Below are 22920 nucleotides of genomic sequence, written 5' to 3'. Positions count from 1 at the left end.
AGGGCACGTTGCTTGTGTGGTGGGTGTAGCGGACATCCACAAGTGGCACGTTGGGGAGGCCGAGCACCACTCGTATCTGATCACCACCCGCTCATCCTCATGTACCTTCTTGCTGTGCATAGCCCATGTGGGCCAGAGGGTTTGGCCCTGGGCCAGTGCAATGCATCTGCACGTCTTGGCCACGTGACGCTGGACAAGACCAGGCACCAAAGTGTGTGGGAAGCAGGGAGGCTTTCATGCTGGCTCCGAAACCTGTCCAGTCTCATGGGCAATGGGGCCAAATGACAATGTTAAAAAAAATCAGGCTGTGGAAAGAATGGGCCCAGCTGCCGTGGCCTCGTTTTGGCTCAGGCTGCAGGCGTTGGACAGGGAGGAGCAGGGGAAGTGCAGCACCAGCAGCACCAGCTCCCATCTGGGTGGTCAAATAGGAAGACCCTCCCCATTTGCCCTCCTTGCCCTGCTAGTTCCCAAATGGGAAGCATTTTACCAGCCGCTGCCGCCATGGAGAGCTGGTGCTGGGGCGGGGAGGGGGGCTCAAACTCACCTGGGATTGGGGAGGGGGCCGGCAAGCCCTTCCTCGCTGTGTAGCTCCAGCATGAGGAACAAAATGAGAGACTCCATTTTGTTAAATGCCAAAACACAAACATTTCGAGCTTGTGGAATGCCACAAAAATGTTTCTTTAAATAAAGGAAAGGTGTTGGCAGGTATATCAGCCACTTGTACATAAACAAAAAACATTCCTTTTACAGGAAAAATGAAAACGCAGGAAGATAGGTAGACACAAGGCATGGAGCAAGCGGCAACTCTGAGTGGTTTGACATTCTGTCTCAAGCACCATTTTTTGGCTGGAAAGGTGGGGATAAAAATCAAATCAATAAATAAGTACATAAAATAAATTCCAGAAACCTGGTTTTAAAACACATTTTAAAAGAAACGGTGTGCACGAAGGCATGTGAAACTCCTGCCCTCCTGCTCAGGGGAGTGAACGCAGGAGGGGAGGAAAGGGCAGTGAGCGTCACTGCACATGTTGAAGGCACCCCCACCCCACAGGGTCAAGGCATTAGGGAACATCCGGTCATCCACCATGGTCAGGGCACATGAAAAGGCTCCGTCCTGTGACCAGCTCCAGCAAAAGAGCGATGAAGCAGCCAAGTGGCAGCAGGTGGCACCAGCGCGCAGGGACAGCGCCGGGCGGGGTCTCAGAGGGTAGAGCTGAATCACTGGGTGGCTCTCGGGCCATTTGCCAGACTCCCAACAGTTTAAAAGGAATGGCACGGAAGAACAGGGGGGCGGAGGAGTCCCGCCCCCGTGCTGGTCAATGGGCCAATCCGGCTCAGCCTTGTCAAGAGGGTCTGCACCTCAGGTCCTCCTTTGCCCAGTGAGGAGAAGGCCCAAAGCCACCCTGCTTCCCCTGGACCCCGGCTCCTTGCAGAGTTCCAGACTAGATGGGGGACCTGGCCTGGGGGCACTCCCCGAGCAGTAGCCTCCCTAACCCCCGCCGAGAGCTCTGGAGGCCCCACAGAGGGCAGCTGCTAGTCCTGGTGGCTAGGTGCTGCCTCCAGTATCAGAGGCAGTAAGCCGGCATACACCAGTTGCTGGGGAACATGGGTGGGAGGGTGCTGTTACACCACTTGTGGCCACTGTGTGAATGGAGTGCTGGACTAGATGGGCCCTGGGTCTGATCCAGCCTCAGGGCTCTTCCGGTGTTCTTCTGACAAGCGAGGCCCTGCGGAGGCGCCCTGCAGAGAGGAGCCAGAGCCACTGAACTAGAAACAATATTTTATTCCTTTTCTCTCTTGGGTTCGGGGAGACAACACAAAAATGCAACAGTCCTTTATCACAGCAGCACAGCGGGGTGGCCTATTTCAGATGAACACACAACAGAAGGTTTGGCTTTCAGAGTCACAACACTTTTACGGCTGGGCAGTTTCTACCAGGAGTGTTAAATGGCTGTTACCAACGGCACATTACGGACACAACGGAGAGGTACGTGGCAACACAGACGTGGTGGCGCACACAGAGCAAAGATGTGGGCGGGGCAGAGGGCAGGGCGGGGGCAGAGGAGCACCTGTCAGTTCGTTTGAACTGGTGGAGTCTGACTGGGAGCAGGGACAAGACGACTTGCGAGGGGAAGGCGGCTTGCCAGGGGTCGCATGCCCAGCACTGGCTCTCCACAGCCAGCCCTGCACCCGAGGCCAGGGCCCCTCTAGGCAGGAAAACAGAAGCCTTTGGGCTGGCGGTGGGGGGGAGCTTTCCTGGGGCTATGCAGAGCTGGAGGAGGTGCATTTAGGCAGGGGCAAATCCCCTTGCAAATCCCTGCTGGCCAGGTGATGCAGGCCGGCAGTGGGTGGTGGGTGGTGGGTGGGAGCAGGTGACTTGCTTCCTTAAGTCTGCAGGAAACTGACCTGGATCTGTCATCTGTCAGACCTGGATCTGACACTGAGCAATCCTTGCATTTAAATGAATTTTCCATTCTTCCCAGGGCTAATCCAGATTCTCATGGTGGTTGTGCAAAAGCAGCAGCAGCAGCGGCAGCAAACTTGGTGGCAGCCAGAATCCTGCAAATTGCTGACAGGGATGGGCAGGCGAGGCTTAGTAATGGCCCACTCCTGCCTTGTGGGCCATTCAGACCCTGAGCACAGGAGGAGCTGCTCAGCACAGCCCAGTCAGCCCCCTTAGCGTGGATCTCACTCTCCCACGGCTGTGCAGAAGGAACTGGCCACTCTGCGGCCTCCAGGGCATCTCCCTGCAAAATGTGGCACCTTGAAGCCAGAGACTATCAGAGGCACAACCCCCCTGCCCTGCCACCCCAGGCAGTGCTGCTTCCCTTTCTCAGCCACGTGGGGGGCTGAAACAGGGGTGCTCGAAACAGGGACAGCTGCCCAGGGCCGGTGCCAGACTATTTTGAACCCTAGGCAAGGCGAGCTGCTTGCACCACCACCACAGCCCCCCCCCCCAAATTGCCAACTTTGATTCAGCTGTTGAAGAAGAGTTTCTGAACTTATATTTTCTTTTTATTATGTTTTTTCTTAAAACAGCTAATTTTTATAAAACTGTGACCCTCAAAGGTCAGTACTGCGCCCCTCTGAGGTCTGTGCCCTAGGCGGCTGCCTAGTCGGCCTAATGGTAGTGCCGGCCCTGCAGCTGCCCCTTCTACCGCCACCACCCAGGCACAGAACCCCCTTTTCTGGCCCCTCACCAGAGGAATAGGGCACCCACCCCCTTGGCTGGCATCACAGTGGCATGAGGGAGAGGGGAGGCACCATCTCACAGGTTTGCCTGGAAAGCAGGGGAGGAGGGAGGGGGCCAGTGTGAACTGGAGAGGGGAGGGGGCCAGCGTGAGCTGGAGAGGGCGTCAGCTGAGCACAGGCTCTATCCCCCACCCCCCACCCCACCCCCACCCCATTTCCTTGCTTTCACCAACATTGGTCTTGGGAAGAGGCTTTATGCTACAAAGGTGCTCCCCCCCCCCTGAAGAGATGTTCCCCTTTGAGCAAGGCGCCACAGCCAATAAATGGGCAAAGGCGACCTCCAAGGAGGGGCACATCACGTCAAAACATTGGGGGGGAGGGAGGGAGAGGGAGGAGAAGAGAAACACACCCACACGACAACAACATCAAAGTGAGCTTCCACGGTCACCACAGATGAACATGACACAGTGGTTCAGTACTGGCGCAGGGGAGGGCGGAGTCCAGTGGGGACCTGAAAGAGAACTGATGCTCCAAGACGCAGCCAACGTGGACACAGGCGGTGCGCTCAGCATCTCCTTGCAGGGACCCCCAGCCTTCGCCTCAGCCTCTCTTCACGGTATTTGCATCTGGGGTCGACTTGTCCGTTGTCTGGTCTCTAGATCTGCAGGACGGAGGGAGGGAGGGATGTGGCGAGCTCAAAGACTCGGCCTGGAGGAGGGGCCTCTTGGGTCGGGGCGCACCTGCTTGGCACCGAATCCGCCTGGGGCCCCAGCTCTCCCATCTCAAAGAGGGAAGGGATTTGCTCCAACATTTCGATGCTTGCCCCAGCGACGCTCCAAACAACCAGGGAACCTCATGGGACACACACACACACACACACAAACCCTGGCATGTGAGGAGGGTCTCCGGCTGTGAACGGGCTGCCGTGTGCTCACAACCCACACTCTCCCAAGGCAGAGCGGGTGGTGGCTGAGCAGGCATGGGTGGCAAGCGCCGGCACGGGGGCGGGGGCACACAGATGGGGCCCAAGAAGAATGAGCCCCTGCCCAGAGCAGGGCCTTCTTGCTGCCCACCGAGCCCCCCCCATTCCACCCCCACTCCTACTCTGCAGTCTCTAGAACAGAAGTGGGGGTGCAGCTCCCGCCCGGAAGGAAGGCTCCTTGGCTGCTGTCCAGAGCCACGGAGACTCCAATCAAGCGCCCCATTTTCCTGCTAATTTCCAAGTTTTGTTTTGGGCAGATCCAGGCCAAGAAGCTCTAGATTCGCACCCTCAGCCATGCGGGGTAGCCACAGGTTTGGGAAATGACCCCACCCTCAAGAGGCCCTGCTGGCAAGCAGCCAAAACCGAGAGCTCCCACGCACACGCACACACACATTTAGAACACCCTGGAATGACCACACACCAGAGAACAGAAATGGGGTGGAGGTTAGGGACACCCCGTTGCTGCCACGTGCCCCTCCAGAACAGACCCCCTCCCTTACAGGAAAGCTCACCTCATGTCTTCCATTCAGTTCTCCGCTTTCTGTGCTCCTGTCGCTGCAAAACAAGGCCGATTGGGAAATATTCCTGAGAGCCCCCGCTCCAGCGGCAAACAACAGGCTTCTCTCCCTAAAGAGGCTCGCTAGAGGAGTGGCTGTGGTGGTGGGGGCACTGGGGCTGCCCACCCCACCCCCTTTCAACCTGGCACTGCCCATCCCAGCCACAAAAGGTGAGCTTCCCCCTTGGAAGTGCCTGAAGAGGATGGCGGCCAAATGCAGACAGGGCAGGGGCACCTCCAATTCCAACCACTGGCCCTGCTGTTCCAACTTCCAAGGGCCTTCGCGGAGGGGGCCCCTGCTCCTGTAGGCCTTCACCCTGCCCTCAGCCAAAGCACGGCAGCTGCTTCTTGGCCCCAGGCCCTCTCTCCGCCCAGGGAAACAGGCCTTTCAGACCCATGGTGGGAGAACCTATCTCCTGCCAATGCAGCCCTTGAGCCGGATGCTGAGGGGTGCTTCCACGCAGACGTGGCACAGCGAGTAGAAAGACCCTTACCGTTTGAGGCGATCAAATTCTCCACCTGTGCCTCCTCGTCTCCGGGAGCCCTGGAGAGAGAGAGAGAGAGAGAGAGAGAGAGAGAGAGAGAGAGAGAGAGAGAGAGAGAGAGAGAGCATTGAGCAGGAGGAGAGGGGCCCATCGCCCCACCCCCAAGGAATTGTGGGAGGTGCCACTACCCACTCCAGCCACCATTTCGTTAAGGCTGCCATTTTCCTAACTTGGGGTTCTTATTATTACCTTAACAGTGTAGCTCAAGATAGGCAGAGCAGGCTGGGGACCCTGCACCCTGTGCCACCCTCCCAAGTCATGGCCCTCCCCCTCCCCGGGCCACGGTTTTCATCCCCATGGCAGCCTGCTGGAGGGAGGTTTAGCGCTCTGTGTCCAGCTCACCGCAAAGGGGATTACAATCGGGTGATCTCTGCTCTTCCGCTGATCCACCTCAGCCAGAGTGGAGAGAACCCCATTTTCAAGCCCAGCACGGCACACTGGCAAGGAGGTTAAAGGCTTCCCAGCCAGCGCACCACAGTGGGGGGGGGGGTGAGTGAGAATGCCCCCTTCCTCAGCTGATCTGCATCGATCAGCTGAGAAGGACGAGGTCCTGAGAAGGGGGTGGGTGGGTGGGAGACAGAGAGAGAGAGATCCTGCCATCCCTTGCCTTAACTACTGCAATCTTTGGCCTAGTTTTCTCTGGTCTCCCCTTTATGCAGCATTCTGTTGCCAGAACCATCCAGCGCTCGCTGCTCAGGACCTGTGGGCACGACCCGCTGTTCCTGTCCATCCCCGGATCCAGCTTCACCCTTGCCTTCCAGGGCACTCACGGCCTGGCCATAGCCACCGCTGTTCTCCCTGCCCAGAACTCCCACTGCTCCATCTCCACCCCTCACCCGTGGCTCTCCAATGGCCTGCTCTCGCACCAGTCTCCTGTGCTCTCCCTTGCTGCCCCCTCTGCCTGGAGCTGCTTCCCAGGGCACCTGCGTGAAGCCCACCCCCTCCCCTCCCCTCCCTTCCCTTCCCTCCTCAAAAGCCAGCTTTTCCAGGGAGTTCCCTGCACACACACACCGGCCACACAGCCTCAGCCCGTGTAACGGAACCGACCACCGATTCCTGCCCTCTTGGCCTCTGCCTCCACTTCCCCTGTTGCTTCCCTTGTAACGTATTTTAGATCGTAAGGATCAGGCACACTGATAGCACAATAAATAAATAGAAATCACCCGTCCTTCCAGGCTCTCAAGGGGTGCTGAAGTGTTTTGAATATTTGGCTGCATTCCAGTCGTGCACAGGGCATTCTGCTGTTTTTACTTTTTACTTTTACAGTTTCACTGGTGTTTGAAAAGGTTACGAATGGCAGTGCACTGTAAACTGCCTGAGGATCGATTGGGTACGACCCCCAGCCTCAAAGAACAGACCACCCCTTAAGCACGTTGAGTTAGAGACAGATGGATAACTTTGCTCCACGGGGCCAGTGCTCTGCTGGCACATGGCCAGCCAGGTGTTTTCGGCTGAAGAGCAGCCTTGGAGGCCAACAGCAGGAGCAGAAGGGCCACTGGTGCACCTGCCCCGGGATGGCCCCTTGCCCCGTCTGCTCCCGCGTGGCCTTCCATTCAGAGAAAAGCCTCCCCTGCAGCAGGGAAAGAAGCGTGCGGCTGAGTGGGCCGCTGGCGAAGGGCAGGCAGTCCGTCACGAGAGGGAGGGAGGGAGGGAGGGAGGGAGGGAGGAGGTGCCGCCCTCCACATCACGTACCTGGGCTTTTGGTTGAAACTGCACCTGCATCTCCTGCCTGGGGAAAGAAAGAACAGGCAACAGAAAGCTCAGGCTCCTTCCACCGGGCTGCCCCTGTCCTGTCCCATCAAGGACATCCTTCCTAACAGGGCTCTTTTCCAGGGGCTGTTTGGCTGCTTCCAGGGCTGGGCAGAGGGGGGGGCAGTTGGCATGGGCCTATGGTTTTGAGGGGGGCCACTCTGAGTCCCCCTGAGCAAAGTTGCTTGATTTTTCTGTTGTTGTTGATGAATTTGCCCAAAGAAAAGCACGTAAAGCATTTCTGAATGTGAAGAAGTGATGTCTTATATACCTCTTGAATAAAAGTGCTTGCCATTACCTTTTTTTTATATAAATCGATCTAGTTCATATGCATTTAGAACTGATTAAAAAATATTTAATGAGCAGGTTGAAATGGGGCCTACATTTCCCATCTGGCCTGGGCCTACGAACAGCTTTGCCCAGCCCTGGCTGCTACCCGCCCCACCCCCCGCCCTTCCCATCGTCTGCCAGGGGGTTACAGTTGCCCAGGGCCCCCAGAGGACCTAAGGGGCTTGCAGAGCTCCCTTGATCAGTAACGAAGTGGGGTCTGGGGCAGCGCAGGAACATAAGCCAGAGGTGTCTCTCTCTCTCTCTCTCTCTCTGTACAGCACCGTGTACACTGATGGTGCTATATAAATAAATAAATAAATAAATAAATAAATAATCTCTCTCCCAGCGGACACCAGCCACAAGAAACTCCAGACCTGCCTGCTGGGGTGAGGGCCCTGAACTGGGAGCCTTTCCATGGAAAGAGGGCTGTTGGCTTGCTGTGCTCAACCCCCCCCCCGCCTCCTGAGTTGCCCCTCAAACCCAGATCTCAGTGGCACCATTTGGGGCCGGACCAAGACCCATTGCTGCACCAGCTGGGTGCTTCCTTCAGAGGCACAGGCCTTGGGCAGGCGACCCACTCACTTACTCAGGATGAGGAGGATTCCAACAGTGAAGAAGACCACAGCGAAGACCAGGCCGCCGATCCGTAGGGTCTGGTAGTCTAGGGGAGACAAAAGGGAGAGATGGCAGGTCCATGCCCAGTGCAGCTGGCTCAGGGCCCTTCAGGGGTGCCCAGAAAGGGGGGTGGGGCTCACCATAGGTAAAGGGGTCCTTCTCCTTCTCCTGATCAGTCACTGCAAAGAGCAAACAAGAAAAATGCATTAGCCTTGGCCTCTGTGGCACCAAAAGACTTGAGAGCCCCCTGCCCCGGGGGAGTGTGTGTGTGTGTGGTGGGGGTGGGGGGAGAGAGATGGAGAGCGTGTCATGTTGAGGTGTGCAGGCAGAGGCAGCCAGAAACACTGGCTCTCTGAGGACAGAGGGAAGTTCCGGGGGGGGGGGAGAGTTGGTGGAAGGAGCAGCTCTGGCTGGATGGGGCTCGACGGGTGGGAGGGGAGCCCTTGTCCTTATGGCCCTGGGCTCACGGAGGCTTTCCTCTTTGAGGGAGAAGCAGGCTCATTAGCCTTGGAAGCCTTTTTACCCAGCCAAGACAATTAATGCAGTAAATGCACCTTTAAGTCCTTTGACAAGGTAATGTTTGACCAGGACCCTTTCATCCCGCAAAGGAACAATGGGGAGGATGCCAGGCACACGCCTTTGCACAAAGACGCCAGGAGCCACGGGCTGATCCTCCGCCTGGCGACGCACCGGGCTCTGTCCCTGCAGCCCGCCAAGGCGTCTCCTCTTAAGCCACCCAGCATTTGAGCTGGCCCTCCCCTCCCCTCCCCTCGGGTGTGGCAGCCACGAGGAGGGGTGGCGCCACGAGGGCCGGGCTCGCTCAGAGGGCCAGGGAGGGGCCACGGCAGCAGCAGTACCTACCGTCTGCTAAGATCACTGGAACCAGCAGGGAGCACAGGAAGAACAGCCCCCCTTCCATGGCGGCTGGGAAAGGGAGAAAGCAGAAGGCGTCAGGCAGGGAGGGAGGGAGGCGAGGGCCAAAGGGGAGCAGGCCGGGCAGCGACATGGCAGCCCACGGCAAGGCAGCCCACGCGGGACCTGCCACTCCTGGGTCCAGCTTTGTGTTGCTGTGGAGCTGGGCTGCAGCCAGACCAGAGTGGGGAGGGTCCCAGGGAAAGCTGCCGGCTTTCCTCGGGAGGCCGTTCCTTCTCAGCTAGATCTACAGAGCCGGCCTTAGCATTAGGCAGAGTGAAGAAGCCCCCTCTGGTAGCAGAACCTGGGGGGGTGCAATTAAGCATTGGAGGAGAGAGGTTGTGCCCCATCTTATTCCTTGCCTTGGGTGTCAGCCTACCTTGGGCCATCCCTGCAGATCTAGCCACATGTCATGCCTCCCTGCCCAGTCCCTTCCTTGGACACATTGACACCCCATGTAGTGATGGCCACTGCCTTTGCGCCAAACTAGGCAAAACACTTGTGGTCCACCCCACCCCACCCCTCTCTTATTTATTGCATTGATATCCCACCTTTTTTCCAGGTGGTCTCCCCTCCAAGCACTGACCAGAGGCAGACCTGCTTAGCTTCCGCAAGGTGGCTGCCTCCTCATGCACCTTCACACCATGCCCTGGGGTGCATCATAAAGGCAAAGCATACAAGTACATTCTCTCCCCCTGCTCCCATGATGCCTTCCTGTTTAACCCTACTGGGCAGAGAACACCTGAGGAGCTTCTACTTTGGGGAAACTGAGCAGGGAACAGAGTTAAAGCTGCCCAACCTGTCCAAACCCCCAAATCCCTCACCCTGCTTCCATGATTTAAAAAACACTTGGAAGATCTGCTGCTCACAGCACTTTGGCCATCTCATCTAACTTGATGACTTCTAAGGAAGGAATTTGCTGCTGCAAGATGCGGCGATGGTTGAGGTGGCTTTAAAGGGGGAGCAGATCCATTCACGGAGGAGGGGGGCAACCTAGGGCTGGTAGCCAGGATGCCTCTGTGGCAGGCCCATGTTCAGGGGGACTTATCCTACTCTCGATAAGTGCCAGCCAGCGGGGGGGGGGGGCTGTGCCAGGGGAAGCCCTGCTGGCCCTCGTGTTCACGGTGGAGCAGCGCACCAGATGCCTTCCTGCTCTGCCGGGTCGGGGCTTGGAAGCAGCACTGGCCTGGACTCTGGCCTGATGCTGCAGGGAGGGACAGCAGGGTGGGAGAGTGGGGAGAGCGCGTTCAGTTGGCCTCCAGCCATGCCCCAGCCCTGCTCAGCCAGCCAGCCAGGTGGAAAGCAGCCTCGCTCCCGCTAAGCTCTGGGAGAGAGGCAGGCAGCGCATGCGCCATGCTCCTCCTCCCCTGGGAGGGAGGGCCGTCTTCCTCCAATGCGGTGAGATGAAGATGGGCCGAGCCAGGGCCTCACAGAGGAGGAGGAGCAGCAGCAGCAGCAAGCTCAAAAGCCTCCGTCCCATTTCCAGGCTCCATGGAGGGAGCGGGAGCACTGCTCAGGGGCTCTGCCCGCCTGCCCACCCTGCCTCGACCCATATTTGCTTTGCCTCGCCTCGCCTCCCTGAGAGAAACACGGCCTGCTGGCTTCATTGCCTGTTTGACACTTCACCAGTCAGTGACTAGATGATGGGGGAAGGGAAGTGGCGGAAGTTGGTGGCTGGTAGCCCAGGCTGGGGTGATGAGTGTGAAACGTCAGGAGCGCTCGGTCAGCAAACTGAACAAGGCCCTAATGCTGAAATGTTCTTGCATCCCAAAAGCAAGCTTAGGGCTACTTCATGTCACATATCTCCCTGGTCTGTCAGGAGGCTTTCCCCCCTTGAAGATCAGCGCCAATTCTCTCCAAGTCAAAGCAGGCATTTTCATGCAAAACACATTGAGTCACAACTTCTGATGACATGGCAAATAAGGAATAGGCCCTGTGCACCCCAAATTAAACTCCATGCCACCCCAAATCATACATCCACACACCCAAGGAAGTGCCCTCCATCAGATGGCACTGAGACCAGTCTGACCCAAGACTTGATGCATGCCCAGGGCACTGCCAAGCCTGGCGAGTCATGATAGCGGTAGCCCACATAGGTAGAAACGAGTAAAGGACTGGTGCTGTGTGCCCCAAATGAGGCATTGGGCCACCCAACAACATACAGCCACCCCAAGTCAAGGAAGTGTCCTCTACAAGAGGAGATGGGAGTCCAGTCCATCCCAAGGGAGTGTGTCTGCACAGGGCATTCTCAAGTGTTTGGGCTAATATTGACGCAGCGAGCCATGCCTGGAAGAGCGCTCTGGGTACAGACAGCTTTGGACCACACTGGGCTCAGTGCCATCACATAGGGGACACTCTCCGAGAGGTGTGAACTGCCCCAAATTGGGTGGCCCAGATCTGTTTGGCTTCAAGGGTGCAGCCCTCTCCTGCCAGCCAGCCATCCCACCCTCCCAACTGGAGATAATCAGGCAAAGGGGTGTTTGTGCAGAGAATGTTTCATCAGGGTGGAGTATAAAAAAAACCACACACCACCGCACACTTCCAAATAATCTTTGCAAGTGGGGGGGAAGTACCAAACTGCAGCTAGTCCTGGACGTGGAGTTTACCAGCCCAAGAAACTTTCCAACAGCCCAGGGAGAGGAGGGGCTGCTGCAGCTGGAACTCTTAGAGGTGTGAAACCAAAAGGTGAGAATGCTTTGACCTGCAACCTTTGGGGCCGAGGAGACAAGAGCACAACACACACACCCGGGGGTGCTTGCCAAGGTTAGGGGTTTTATGGCATTGGGCCATCATGGAGGAGGCCACCTTATGCCAACCAAAGGTGCCCGGGGATCTGCAAAAGGTCAGCTGGAAATGTCACCTCTCTCAGCCCCCACTGGCGGAGTTGGCACACGAGAGAGAGAGAGAGAGAGAGAGAGAGAGAGAGAGAGAGAGAGAGAGAATGGGCATGAAGCCCAACACTGTTCAACACCTGGGAGGGAAGGAGGCTCCATGGTTGTACTCTCCGTCCTGCCCTGCCTTTGCAGGGGGGCCAGTAGCTAAGCACCAGTGGGGCAGCTCAGGCTGAAAGGTCGGGGGCCCAGGGGGCATGGGGAGGGCCAACAGCCCAGCACCGCACCGCCTCCATCCCCTGAGGCGCAATGGCAAGGCTCTCTTGTCGGGGGCTATAAAACACCCACCCAGCATAAACAACCAGGCAGCTAATCTGGCAGGAGGTGGGGGTGGGGGTGGTCCGGCTCCCTCTTTGGGGACCAGATGCAAACAGAACAGCCATCCGGCAGCCCCCCTGCCCCAATGCAAGCAGGAGCAGCGCAGGGGAGGGCAAGAGGAGCCCTTGGGCAGCGGCGTTGTCTGCCCCCGTTTTGCCGCGTGGCAGCTGCGTGTGCTTTCCCCTCCTCACCACCTCGCTAGGCAGCCTTCCTGCCTTCCTGTGGCAAGCAGCCCACTGGGGGCCAGCCAGGCAGCTGACAGGAAGACAAAGAACAGGCCAGAAAGGGAGTCGGTGGGAAGCCGCTTCCGCTTCCCCCCCCCAGCGCTGAGGCAAAGCAGTGTCAGCAGCAGTAGCAGGGGGGGCTCCCAGGGGAAGCTGGCCTGACTCAGGAAGGGCCCCCCTGCCAAAGCCTGGCCTTGAGGGGCCCAGCACCCCCAGGCAAAGCCAGGCCTTTGGCTGCTCTCCATCCCCTGGGGCTCAGGCCCAGCTCCCAGCTCCCAGCAGCAGGGCCTGCTGGCACCCAGAGATGCATTGTTACCAACAGGCATGTGGACAAGGTGCTTGGCCAAGTCCGGTCGACCACCTGTGTGCTTGACCCTTGCCCCTCGTGGCTCATTACATCAAATAAGGAGGGGATCGCCGGCTGGGTCCAGGAGGTTGTAAATGCCTCCTTGAGAGAGGGAGTGGTGCCGGCCTCTTTAAAAGAGGCGGTAATTAGACCACTCCTGAAGAAGCCTAATCTGGACCCGGAAGATGTTAACAACTACAGGCCGGTGGCTAATATCCCTTTCCTGGGCAAGGTGCTTGAGCGGGTGGTTGCAGGACAACTCCAGGCACTCTTGCATGAAACGGATTATCTAGATCCATTTCAATCGGGCTTCAGGCCTGGTTTTGGAACAGAAACTGCCTTGGTCGCCCTGTGGGATGACCTCTGTCGGGAGAGAGACAGGGGGAGTGCGACCCTGTTGGTTCTCCTGGACCTCTCAGCGGCCTTCGATACCGTCGACCATGGTATCCTTCTGGATAGGTTGTCTGAGCTGGGAGTTGGAGGTACTGCGTTGCAGTGGTTCCGCTCCTACTTGGATGGCCGATTCCAGAAGGTGGTGCTGGGGGATTATTGCTCTGTGCCGTGGCTCCTAAGCCATGGGGTTCCACAGGGCTCTATCTTATCCCCCATGCTGTTTAACATATACATGAAGCCGCTGGGGGAGGTTATCCGGAGATGTGGACTGAGGTGTCATCAATATGCGGATGATACCCAGCTCTACCTTTCCTTTTCATCAAACCCAGGTGAGGCAGTGGCTGTTCTGAACCAGTGCCTGGGCACGGTAATGGACTGGATGAGGGCTAATAAACTGAAACTCAATCCAGACAAGACGGAGGTACTGTTAGCGGGTGGTTCTTCTGTCCGGCGAGGTGATGTTTGCCCTGTCCTGGACGGGGTTGCACTCCCCCTAAAGGATCGGGTCCGTAGTTTGGGGGTGCTCTTCGATCCAGAACTGTCACTTGAGGCACAGGTGAACTCAGTGGCAAAGAGCACCTTTTATCAGCTCAGGCTGATATACCAGCTGCGCCCTTATCTGGACAGAGATAGCTTAGCTACAGTTATCCATGCTCTGATAACCTCTCGTTTGGATTACTGCAATGCGTTATACGTGGGGCTGCCTTTGAAAACGGTCCGGAAACTTCAACTGGTGCAAAACAGGGCAGCAAGGTTATTAACAGGGACTGGCCGGCGAGATCACATTACGCCAGTCCTTTTACAACTTCATTGGCTGCCAGTCCAGGTCCGGGCCCAATTCAAAGTGCTGGTATTGACATTTAAAGCCCTAAACGGTTTGGGGCCAGGTTATCTGAAGGAACGCCTCCTCCCATATGTACCTACCCGGACCTTAAGATCATCTACAGGGGGCCTTCTCCGTGAGCCCCTGCCAAAGGAAGTGAGGCAGGTGGCTACTAGGAGGAGGGCTTTCTCCGCTGTGGCACCCCGGTTGTGGAACGAGCTCCCCAGAGAGGTCCGCTTGGCGCCTACACTGTACTGCTTTCGTCGCCAGCTGAAGACCTTTTTATTCACTCAGTATTTTAACACTTAATTTTAACTTAAATTTAAATTTTACTGTTTTAACTCTGTATTTTAATCCTATATCAACTTTGCTGTGTGGTTTTATCCTGGTTGCGCTTTTTATACTGTATTTCGTAATTGTGTTTTAAACTGTTGGGTGTTTTACTGTGGTTTTAATTTTTGTGAACCGCCCAGAGAGCTTCGGCTATTGGGCGGTATAAAAATGTAATAAATAAATAAATAATAAATAAACAGGCACAGCTCTCTGCCCCAGAATGGGAAGCCTCCTTTCCTGGCCCTGGGACCGTTCCCCAGCCTGGCAGGGGGGAGTCCCATAGGCAGGCAGGGCACTGGCAGGGAGGAGTCTCCTCTTACAGGAGAGAGGCAGTCAGGGCCCAGGCGGCCGCCTGCCTGTGTTGTGCCAGCCACAGACAGCAGGGAAAAGGCTGCCAGTCCCCACATGCCACCTCCGTGCCAGTCTCCCGCACACAGCACAACAAGCCAAGGCGCCTGCTGCGCTCGGTCCAGCTGGAGCTCTGTGTGGGATGACGTCGTTTTGTGGCCAGGCAGGCCCATCCTGCATGCAAAGAAAGAGATTCTTCTCAGAATACAGAACTAGCAACCAGCTGGGGCCAGAATCCCTGAAAAGGCCTCAGCAACAACCTTTCCAAGTCATGTGCCCATGCAAATGTCTTTGTGCCTGCTTCAGCCTGTGTAGGTGGAGGCCACAGCGAAACTAGGCCACAGCAAAGGTTTGCAAAAACAAACCACACATGGAAGCCCCAACCGTGGCAGACACCTCCCTGGAGACAACAGCTGCCTGCACAAAGGGTGCTAGAGGCTCCTTGGGCCTTGGCCTAGGTTAGCAAAACAAAAGAATCCCGGCCGGAGAGCAGGTGCCCCACACGAGGACGGGCAAGGACGCGTCTGGCAGGAGCCTGGCCAGGGGGCCCCTTTAAGCTAAATGCTGTGGGGAAAGAGGCAAAAGCCCAATGCCAGGAACTGAGACAAGTGTGAGGGGCAAAGGAGGAAGCCAGGCAGCAGAAGTGGTGCTCGGAAGTTTGCAGGGGAACCGGGAAGGTGCCAGGCCCATGGGCCCCAGCGGCAGTCTACTAATGCACGTTGCACAGGAAGGAAAAAGGAGGAACCTGGACTCCTCATACAAGACGGTAAGTAATCTGGTGGCTCTCACAGAGCCTTGATGGAATGCGTGACTGGAACAGAGTACTGCAGCGTTCAGTCTGTTCAACAGACCCATCAGAAAGTGAAGGGCGTAATGCCACATGTAAAGAATATATACACCTGCATAGACATCCATGAATCGGAGAGTGGAAGCCCTGGAGAGCATCTCGGTGGCGACAGAAGGAGAGAGAAGCAAGAGGGATGTTGTTGTGGCCGAATACTACAGAAGACCAAGCCAGCCAGCCAAAGAAGCCAGGCATGCCAGTGACGGGTGGGGTGGGGGTTCAACTCTCCTGTCATCTGCTAGAAGCCTAGAGCTCTGCTAAGAGTGGAGCGTCCAATATATTCCTGCCTTCTTGCTCTGACAACGTCGTCTTTTGGAAGATGGAGGGAGGAGCACGGGATCCACTCTCCTGGACTTAAACTGACCACTGGGGTTGAACTGGCTGATGAAGTGAAAGTGGCAGGAGCCCCAGGGGAAAGTAACGGCATCACCTTGGAATCTGAGATAGCAACGGATGTGTAAACAGAGCACAGTTTGATGTGGAGCCTGGAAAGCAGAGTTCAAAGAGCTCAGGGAGAAGTTGGGCGGGATCAATGGCTGGGCATTTTGAAGAAGGAGAAGAAGGAGGAGCAGAGCAAAGGGGGAAGGGAGGGGAGGAGAGATTCTGAAAAGCAAAATACTGGAGTCCCAAATGCAAATGAGTCCCAGGAGAAGGACAAACAGGAGATGTCTACAGAAGCCCATCGGACTGTACAGGGTACCTCTGGTGAGCCGGGCCTTTAGACCTTCTTGTGATGTATGACAGGCTCCACCACACCCTTTGCCTATACTCCTCAGAGGCTGCCCACCACCACCACTCATGTCATCAATAGCTCTTAGCCTGCACACCAGTGGTGCCGTGGTGCATTTTGAAGTGGAAGCACACCTCACGATGGTCCCCACAGCTATGTGCCCAAGGAGAGTCCAAAGACAATATACTGTTGCTGGCAAAATCCCCCCCACCCCCAGCTCCTGAGCAGCGCTGGAGCCCAAGGACCTCAGCATCCCTGAACCTCAAGAAGTCCCGGCACTGCCTCCCTGCAAGACCTCACTCCACTACACCACTGCTGCACACATGAGACTACATTGAGAAGGACGGATCCTGCTCTCTCTCTCTCACACACACACACACTCCAGAGGGCAGAGGAACAACCAGAGAAAAGGGCAGGGATGGTTGACTTTGGATAAACACGAGGGAAACGTTCTCAGAGTAAGAGCTGTTTGACAGCAGAACAGAGTCAGCCTCAGAGGAAACCCACCTTGGGCGTTGGCCTCTCCTCTGTGAGAGGCATTCAAGCAGAGGCAGGAGGGCCCTCGGCTAGGGGTGCTGTAGTGCAGAGCCTGCCCTGAGCATGGGGTTGGACTAGATGACCTCCAAGAGCCCTTCTCACTCAATGATCCTATGAAACTGCACTTAGGGCTCACTTGGGCCCAGACAGGAGGGCATTGCAAGTGGCTACAGGAAAGGAGGAGGTAGCCCACCCCAGCAACCGGATGCATGTGCTTCCTATGCTCCCCTTGCATCAGTGTGTCCTGCTCATCCCCCAGTGTGAGGTTCTTGTGGATTGCACTTGTGCCTGTTCAGGGATGGCCTCAGCATTGCACCCTCAGTCAGTCTGAATGAGGCTGCAGAGGCCACTAGTCAGAAGGCCACTGACTGGAGCTTTGGGACACAGGTCCTTTGCTCGGCATTCAGTCGATTAAAACCAGATCTTTCCAGGACACAGAGAAATCTCCCCCACCACCCAGGAAGACAATGTACTTAGCACAGGATTTTAATCAGAAGGGATTTTGTCAAATAATTCTGAGAATCCATCTTCTGCCTCCTTTTCTAAAATATAAACTAGAAAATGGGCTGTGTGTGTTTTTTGTAATTTGCAAACATTCACCATTCTCTTTTTGCTTTTAAATGATTTTCTGTGCACAACAGAGGTAACCAAGTCAATTCTGCACATTGATTTGTGACCTTTCATGGTGGATTTTGAAAGTCCTGCTGCCTGATCATCCAGACACGAGCTCACTTGCTCACTGATTTCAGGGATCCCCGTTTGCCTTCTTGTTTTTTCTGTCTGGAGAAGACAAGACAAATGTGGGAACCCGGGTGCGGCTCAACTTCCACAAATTCTGTGGACTTCAGCTGGTGGGTCTGTTGACATTCACAGCCCAGAGGCAGCGGCTGGCTCCTTCATCAGCGGCTTGCTAGGGACTGTGCTGCAGAAATCACTGGATGCCCAATCCAGGGCAAACAGGCTGTGGTCGCTCAAGCGCCTGACTTGGGACAAGCAGAAAGTGGAGTCCACTACAAGCAGCAGCAGGAGTCCCAGGTGCCACAGCAAAAGCACTGGGCTGGGGGAGATGACTGCTCTGTTGGCCCCCAGCACTTAAAACAGAAACAGCAGAGATGCTCTGATTTGTGGCCCATGAAGACACGGCTAGGGATAGCAAGCAAGGAGCCAGAGGCTTCCCTGGCAGAAGACCATAACATGGGGGCCCCCTATCGTACGCTAGAGCTGTATAAGGGGACCCGAGCACAATCCCACCCCTCTATGGCTACACCATGGCTAAAAAGGCCATCAACAGGCCAAGCCGCACCAGCCTGCACACACAAAAAAGCATCATCCTCAGTGGTCCCCGGTAGCTGAGATCAGCTGCGCAGAAGGGAGATCGCCATGGATTTAGGACTTAAGAGAGCCAGTGTGGTGTAGTGGCTAGAGCGTCGGACTGGGAGTTGGGAGATCCGGGTTCTAGTCCCCACTCAGCCGTGGAAACCCACTGGGTGACTTTGGGCCAGTCACAGACTCTCAGCCCAGCCTACCTCATAAGGTAGTTGTTGTGAGGATATAATGGAGAGGAGGAGGAGGATTATGTATGCTGCCTTGGGTCCTTGGAAGAAAAAAGAAGGGATATAAATGAAATAAATATAATAAAATTCAGTATCCAGAAGCCCCTGTCAGACTGACCACTGGTCAGGAATGCTGGGAGTTTATTTATTTGTTTATTGCATTTTTATACTGCCCAATAGCCGAAGCTTTCTGGGCAGTTCACAAAAATTCCCAAGTTACTCTCTCTGGTATTCAGAATTACTCCCACTGGTGACACAGAGAACCCTATTTACTGAAGACTCTCCCAAACCACCACTTCTCATAACAGAAAAAAGCAAACGCAGCAGCCCAGAGTATTTGCACATTCCTCAAAATTACACTAACACCCTAATCCAGCTCTGATCACAAGTAAAGATGGTATTTATGCATGGCTATTTGCACTGGAAGATAGATATAGGTATGTGCTTTCCAGGGCAAGTAATGCAGTGCGGACAGACAGCGTGTGAACTTGGATGCAAATCTGATCTATAGTAGCAGTTCCTGATCCAGCAAGTAATATACACCCAGGAACTTGTATGAAGATCTTTTATCGGAGTCTGGCAAACATGTGCAATTTCATTTGGCTTTCAGGACCACCTCTAAACGGCAAATAAAGAATGATGTGAGTTGTAGCTATACATTTGGGGTCTCTCCTTGCACTTTGTAAGTATCCCCATCATTTTGGAGCTGTCCTTCCTAACCCAGGGCGACGTCTAGGTTCCTATACCTAGCCTTGGCCCTTACTTAGTGTGCAATCCGGTTTGCATAGAAACACATTACTGAACAAACATATATCAGTTCTGGAGTCTCAGCTGACTTTTGAGTCTAATCAGTCCCTGTAAATCAAAGAAGAGGTGAGAAGAGGAGTTGAAGTCCAAACACCTGAAGTTCTACTTCCTGCCCACCCCAAGTTTAGATCTGTTATCTTTCCAGCACGATGCCAGGAATCCCCGTGGCCCAAGCGTGGCAAGGATGTCCACACTTCTTCAGCTATCTGTTCTCTTGAAGCCCCACCTCTGCGCTTTCTTTTCATCCGGCCCTTTTTGGGGGAGGGTCCCCGGCTGTGGAATGCCATCCCCGGAGGGGCTCGCCTGGTCGCCAGCGACAGCCGTTTCAGAGCCAGGTGAAGAGCTTTTTACTCTCAAGACCTTTCAGGGCATTTAGCTCTGCTGTAGTCCTGTTTTGCTGGTGAGGTTGCGCTAATTTTAACGTGCATAGTGGTCCTTTTCTTCTGTTTGATTTGTTCTCGCCATTTCCAGTTTTACATTTTGTTGCTGACCACCCAAAGTCCTTGGTTCTTGGGCAGTGTACAAACGCTGTCCAGGGAGGGATTAGGAGGGTCTGATGCCCCCCCCGTCCTGCTTGGGGGCTTCCCATTGGGTCAGCTGTCGGCCGCAGCCGCCAAAGCCCCCTCCCTCCAGATGCCTGCGCAGCGGCGGCGGCGGCGCTGCTCTTCTTCCCTGCTGGCCGCCCTCCTCCACCGCTCCCTCCCCGCCGCCTCCCGCCCCCAGAATCCGCTCCTCCAACCGGCAGGCCAGTGAGACGAGGGCTGCCTTTCCGAGAGGGTCTAAACAACAGCGCCCGCCCCTCCTTCTCCCCCATTGCCTCTCGTCCATGTTGTTTTGCTCCCCCCTCCCCTCCCCCCGACTCGGACGGCTTCCATTTTCCTGCCCGACAGCCTCTCGTCTTCCAGTTAGAGAAGGGCCATCCAAACAGCGACATGCAACACGTTCAGAATGCCAGCGCATATTTCAGCCCGAAGAGAGAATGCGCGCGCGCGCAACCCCCCCCCCGTGTCCCCCCCTTCCCTCACACACCGCGCACCCCCCTCCGTCGTGGCTGAGTGACTTGCTGGGCGGCCAGTCAAGATCCGCGCGCAACGTCCCCTCCGGGAAGGAGGCGGGAAACGGGCACCGCTCAGCTCAGCCCTGTCTGATGGGATTCCATCTACAAGTGTGGGGAGGAGGGGGGGGCTAGCCAAGGCAAAATATCCCCCCCAGCCTATGTGGGGAGATAACTGGTAACTAGGCAACCCAGCGAAAGGAGAGCCGTGCAAGCAGGTGGTTGGCACGGCAACAGCAAGGCCAATCACGAACCTGCAATGGCAGGATGTGTAAGACGGGCGGCTGGGCGGGCAGCCACAGATGTGCAGCGCCCAAGAAGTCGGGGGCGGAGGGAGGAGCAGGAGGGTGGACGCCCTGCGCCCCCTAGGAGGGCCCGTGGAGCGCCCAACTACGCAGCCCCACCCCGGGCAAGCAGGCCCGAGGTGTGTGCGTGTGTGCGCGCCTGTGGAGGAGACACCCAGAAAGGCGTGCTGGAGCCCACCTGGGCCGCCCGTTCTGCCCAGGAGCCCACCTCTTCCTGGCCAGGGAGCTGGCTGGAGCTCGGCTCAGGCTGGCTCGAGGGAGGGGCACTCTGCATATGCCCAGGAGCACACCCAGGAGCGTGGTGGGGAGGCTCCTTCATAGCAGAAGGGAGCCCCAAAAAGCCAATCGGATCCCAAAGCTCAGCCCAGCTGCTGCGGGTTGGCAACCGGGCAGAAGGCGGGCTGTGTCCCGGCGGGGGCAGGAGAAGCGGCGAGCAGGCTGGGCCCCGGGAGTCGCCCCCGCACGGCTGGCAGAGGGCTGTCCCGTCGCTGCGGCCGCCACCCCGGCAGAAGCCCAGAAGGGGGAGGGGGCGTGTGAGGAAGGGGCGGCGTGGGGTTGGGGGAAGGGCCCGCCGATCGCGGCGGGGGGCTGCCGGGAGGCGGGGGGCCGACTGGGGCGCGGCCCTCCGGCCCGCGGATTGCGCTCGCCAGTCGCGTCTCCGCGGCCTCGGAGGCGGCTGGCTGGGCGGGGAGGCGGCGCGACGCTGCTGCCTTCCCGTCGGGGCTCTGCTTACCGGGCAGGCTGCGCGGGAAAGCAGCGGAGGACGAGGCTCTCCCCGGGCGGGCGGAGCTGCGCAGGGCCGGTCGGAGGGCGTTGGCGGAGCAGAGGCGTCGAGGCGCGGCACGTCCCTCCTGTGCTGCCGCCTCCGTTCCTCGGGGCGCTGCGCTGCTCGGCTCAAGCCCGCGTCCCCGCGTGGCTGGCTCGGGCTGGGCGTGCCACGGGCTCGGGCATGGCTCGGTTCGGCTCGGCTGGCGGGGAGGGGGAGAGCGCGGCGGAGCCAGGGAGGCGGCGCCGACAGATAGACGGAGGGGGGAGGGAGAGGGGAGGCGGGCAGGGGCTGCGCTGATGTCACCGCGCGATCGTCGAAGCAGCCCCGCCGGACGTAGAGCCTGCGCCCGCCCGTCCGCCCCCCCTTCGCCAAGAGATACCGGGGCTCAGTCCCCTTGCCCAGGGGACAGCGGCCTGAAGGGGCTCACTACGGGGCCCGTACACTCTGCCCATGCTCAGAGCCCGCCCGCCTCTGGCACGATGACCGCCACGGACTTCGTCTGGCCGGCCTTGGAAGGAGAGGCGGGGGCCGCTCCGACCCGCTCTGCAGACTGCGCCCCCTCTCCACACACCCCGGCCTTCAAAGAGAGAACACGGGCGGGGGGCTCGCGGAGGAAACTCAGTGGGGCAGCCGAGCCCCCCGGCTGAAGCCGCCTCGCCGTGGGATGGGACGGGCAGCCTGGCGGCAGGGGGCGAAGAAGAGGCTAGGGTGCGTCTGCAACCGCTGGGCAGAGCCTCGCAACAGCAGCTGCGCTCCCAAGTCCCCACCCGGCGCCAGAGAGCGGTAGACGTCTCCTCTCCGCCCCGTGGCCCGGGCCAGCGGCCGCCCTGAGTGGCGCCCAGAGCAGAAGGGGCCTCCTCCAGTCCCCTGCCTGCGTGGTCAGAAGCGGTGGCCGCGCCCTCCCGCCGTCCACAGGGGCCGGGCCCACGGACGGGCCGGCGGGCCCTTCCTCACTGCGTGCCAGAGGCGAGCAGGCGGCAGCCGCGGCAAAGGGCCGAGCAGCAGCCGGGCAGCTCCGCATCGCAACAGGCGACGGCAGCAGGACACCAGCAGCAGGATTCGGCCACTGCCAGCTGGAAGGGACCGTGGAGCCCACCCAGGCTCTCAGTGCCCACCTCCGCTGCTGGCCGCACCTCCCCCCGTCTCCTTCGCCGCGGGGTCAAATCAGAGTGCGCCTGGCCTCGCTCACCCTCTGCCTCCGTAGCCCATCCTGACAGACGTGGACAACTTAAGCTGCTCTCTGCCTGCTAAGCCTGGCAGGCGCTGCTGCTGAGGAGTGGCCCCTAGGCGGCCCCGCCCCGCCCCGCCCTCATCAGTCCGTCCCTGGGGATTGCTTCACTCCAAGCACCTTGGGGGTGTGTGTGCTGTGTCTTTTGGGATGGGGGCAGCTGGTGGCAGCAAAGGTGCCTCCAGTTGTGGGGCTGAGAGAGCCTCGCTAGGCCTCCTTCCGCCCATTCCAGTGGGGAAACTGAACCAGAGAAAGATTTTTCTATCTCAAAGAAGTCCTAGAACTCTGTGTGTGTGTGCAAAGAAATGCTGGACAAGAGAGAGATAAGGAAGGATTTCTTCACCCAAGTCATAATTAAATAATATAATTCATTTTCACAAGATGTTATGATGCCTACCAGCTTGGGCAGCTTAAAAGGTTTCAGCAAATCCATGGTAAAAGTATTAAGGTGGTGGTGGGGGAACCAGAGGAAACCCATCGCTGTCTGGTGATGGCAAAATAGAACCTTCCAGTCCAGAAGAAGTCTACCCCCAAGG

This window comes from Elgaria multicarinata, chromosome 12 (genome assembly GCF_023053635.1).
Source record: "Elgaria multicarinata webbii isolate HBS135686 ecotype San Diego chromosome 12, rElgMul1.1.pri, whole genome shotgun sequence".
In the NCBI taxonomy this organism is placed as follows: domain Eukaryota; kingdom Metazoa; phylum Chordata; class Lepidosauria; order Squamata; family Anguidae; genus Elgaria; species Elgaria multicarinata.
Note: the sequence above shows the minus strand (reverse complement) of the source record.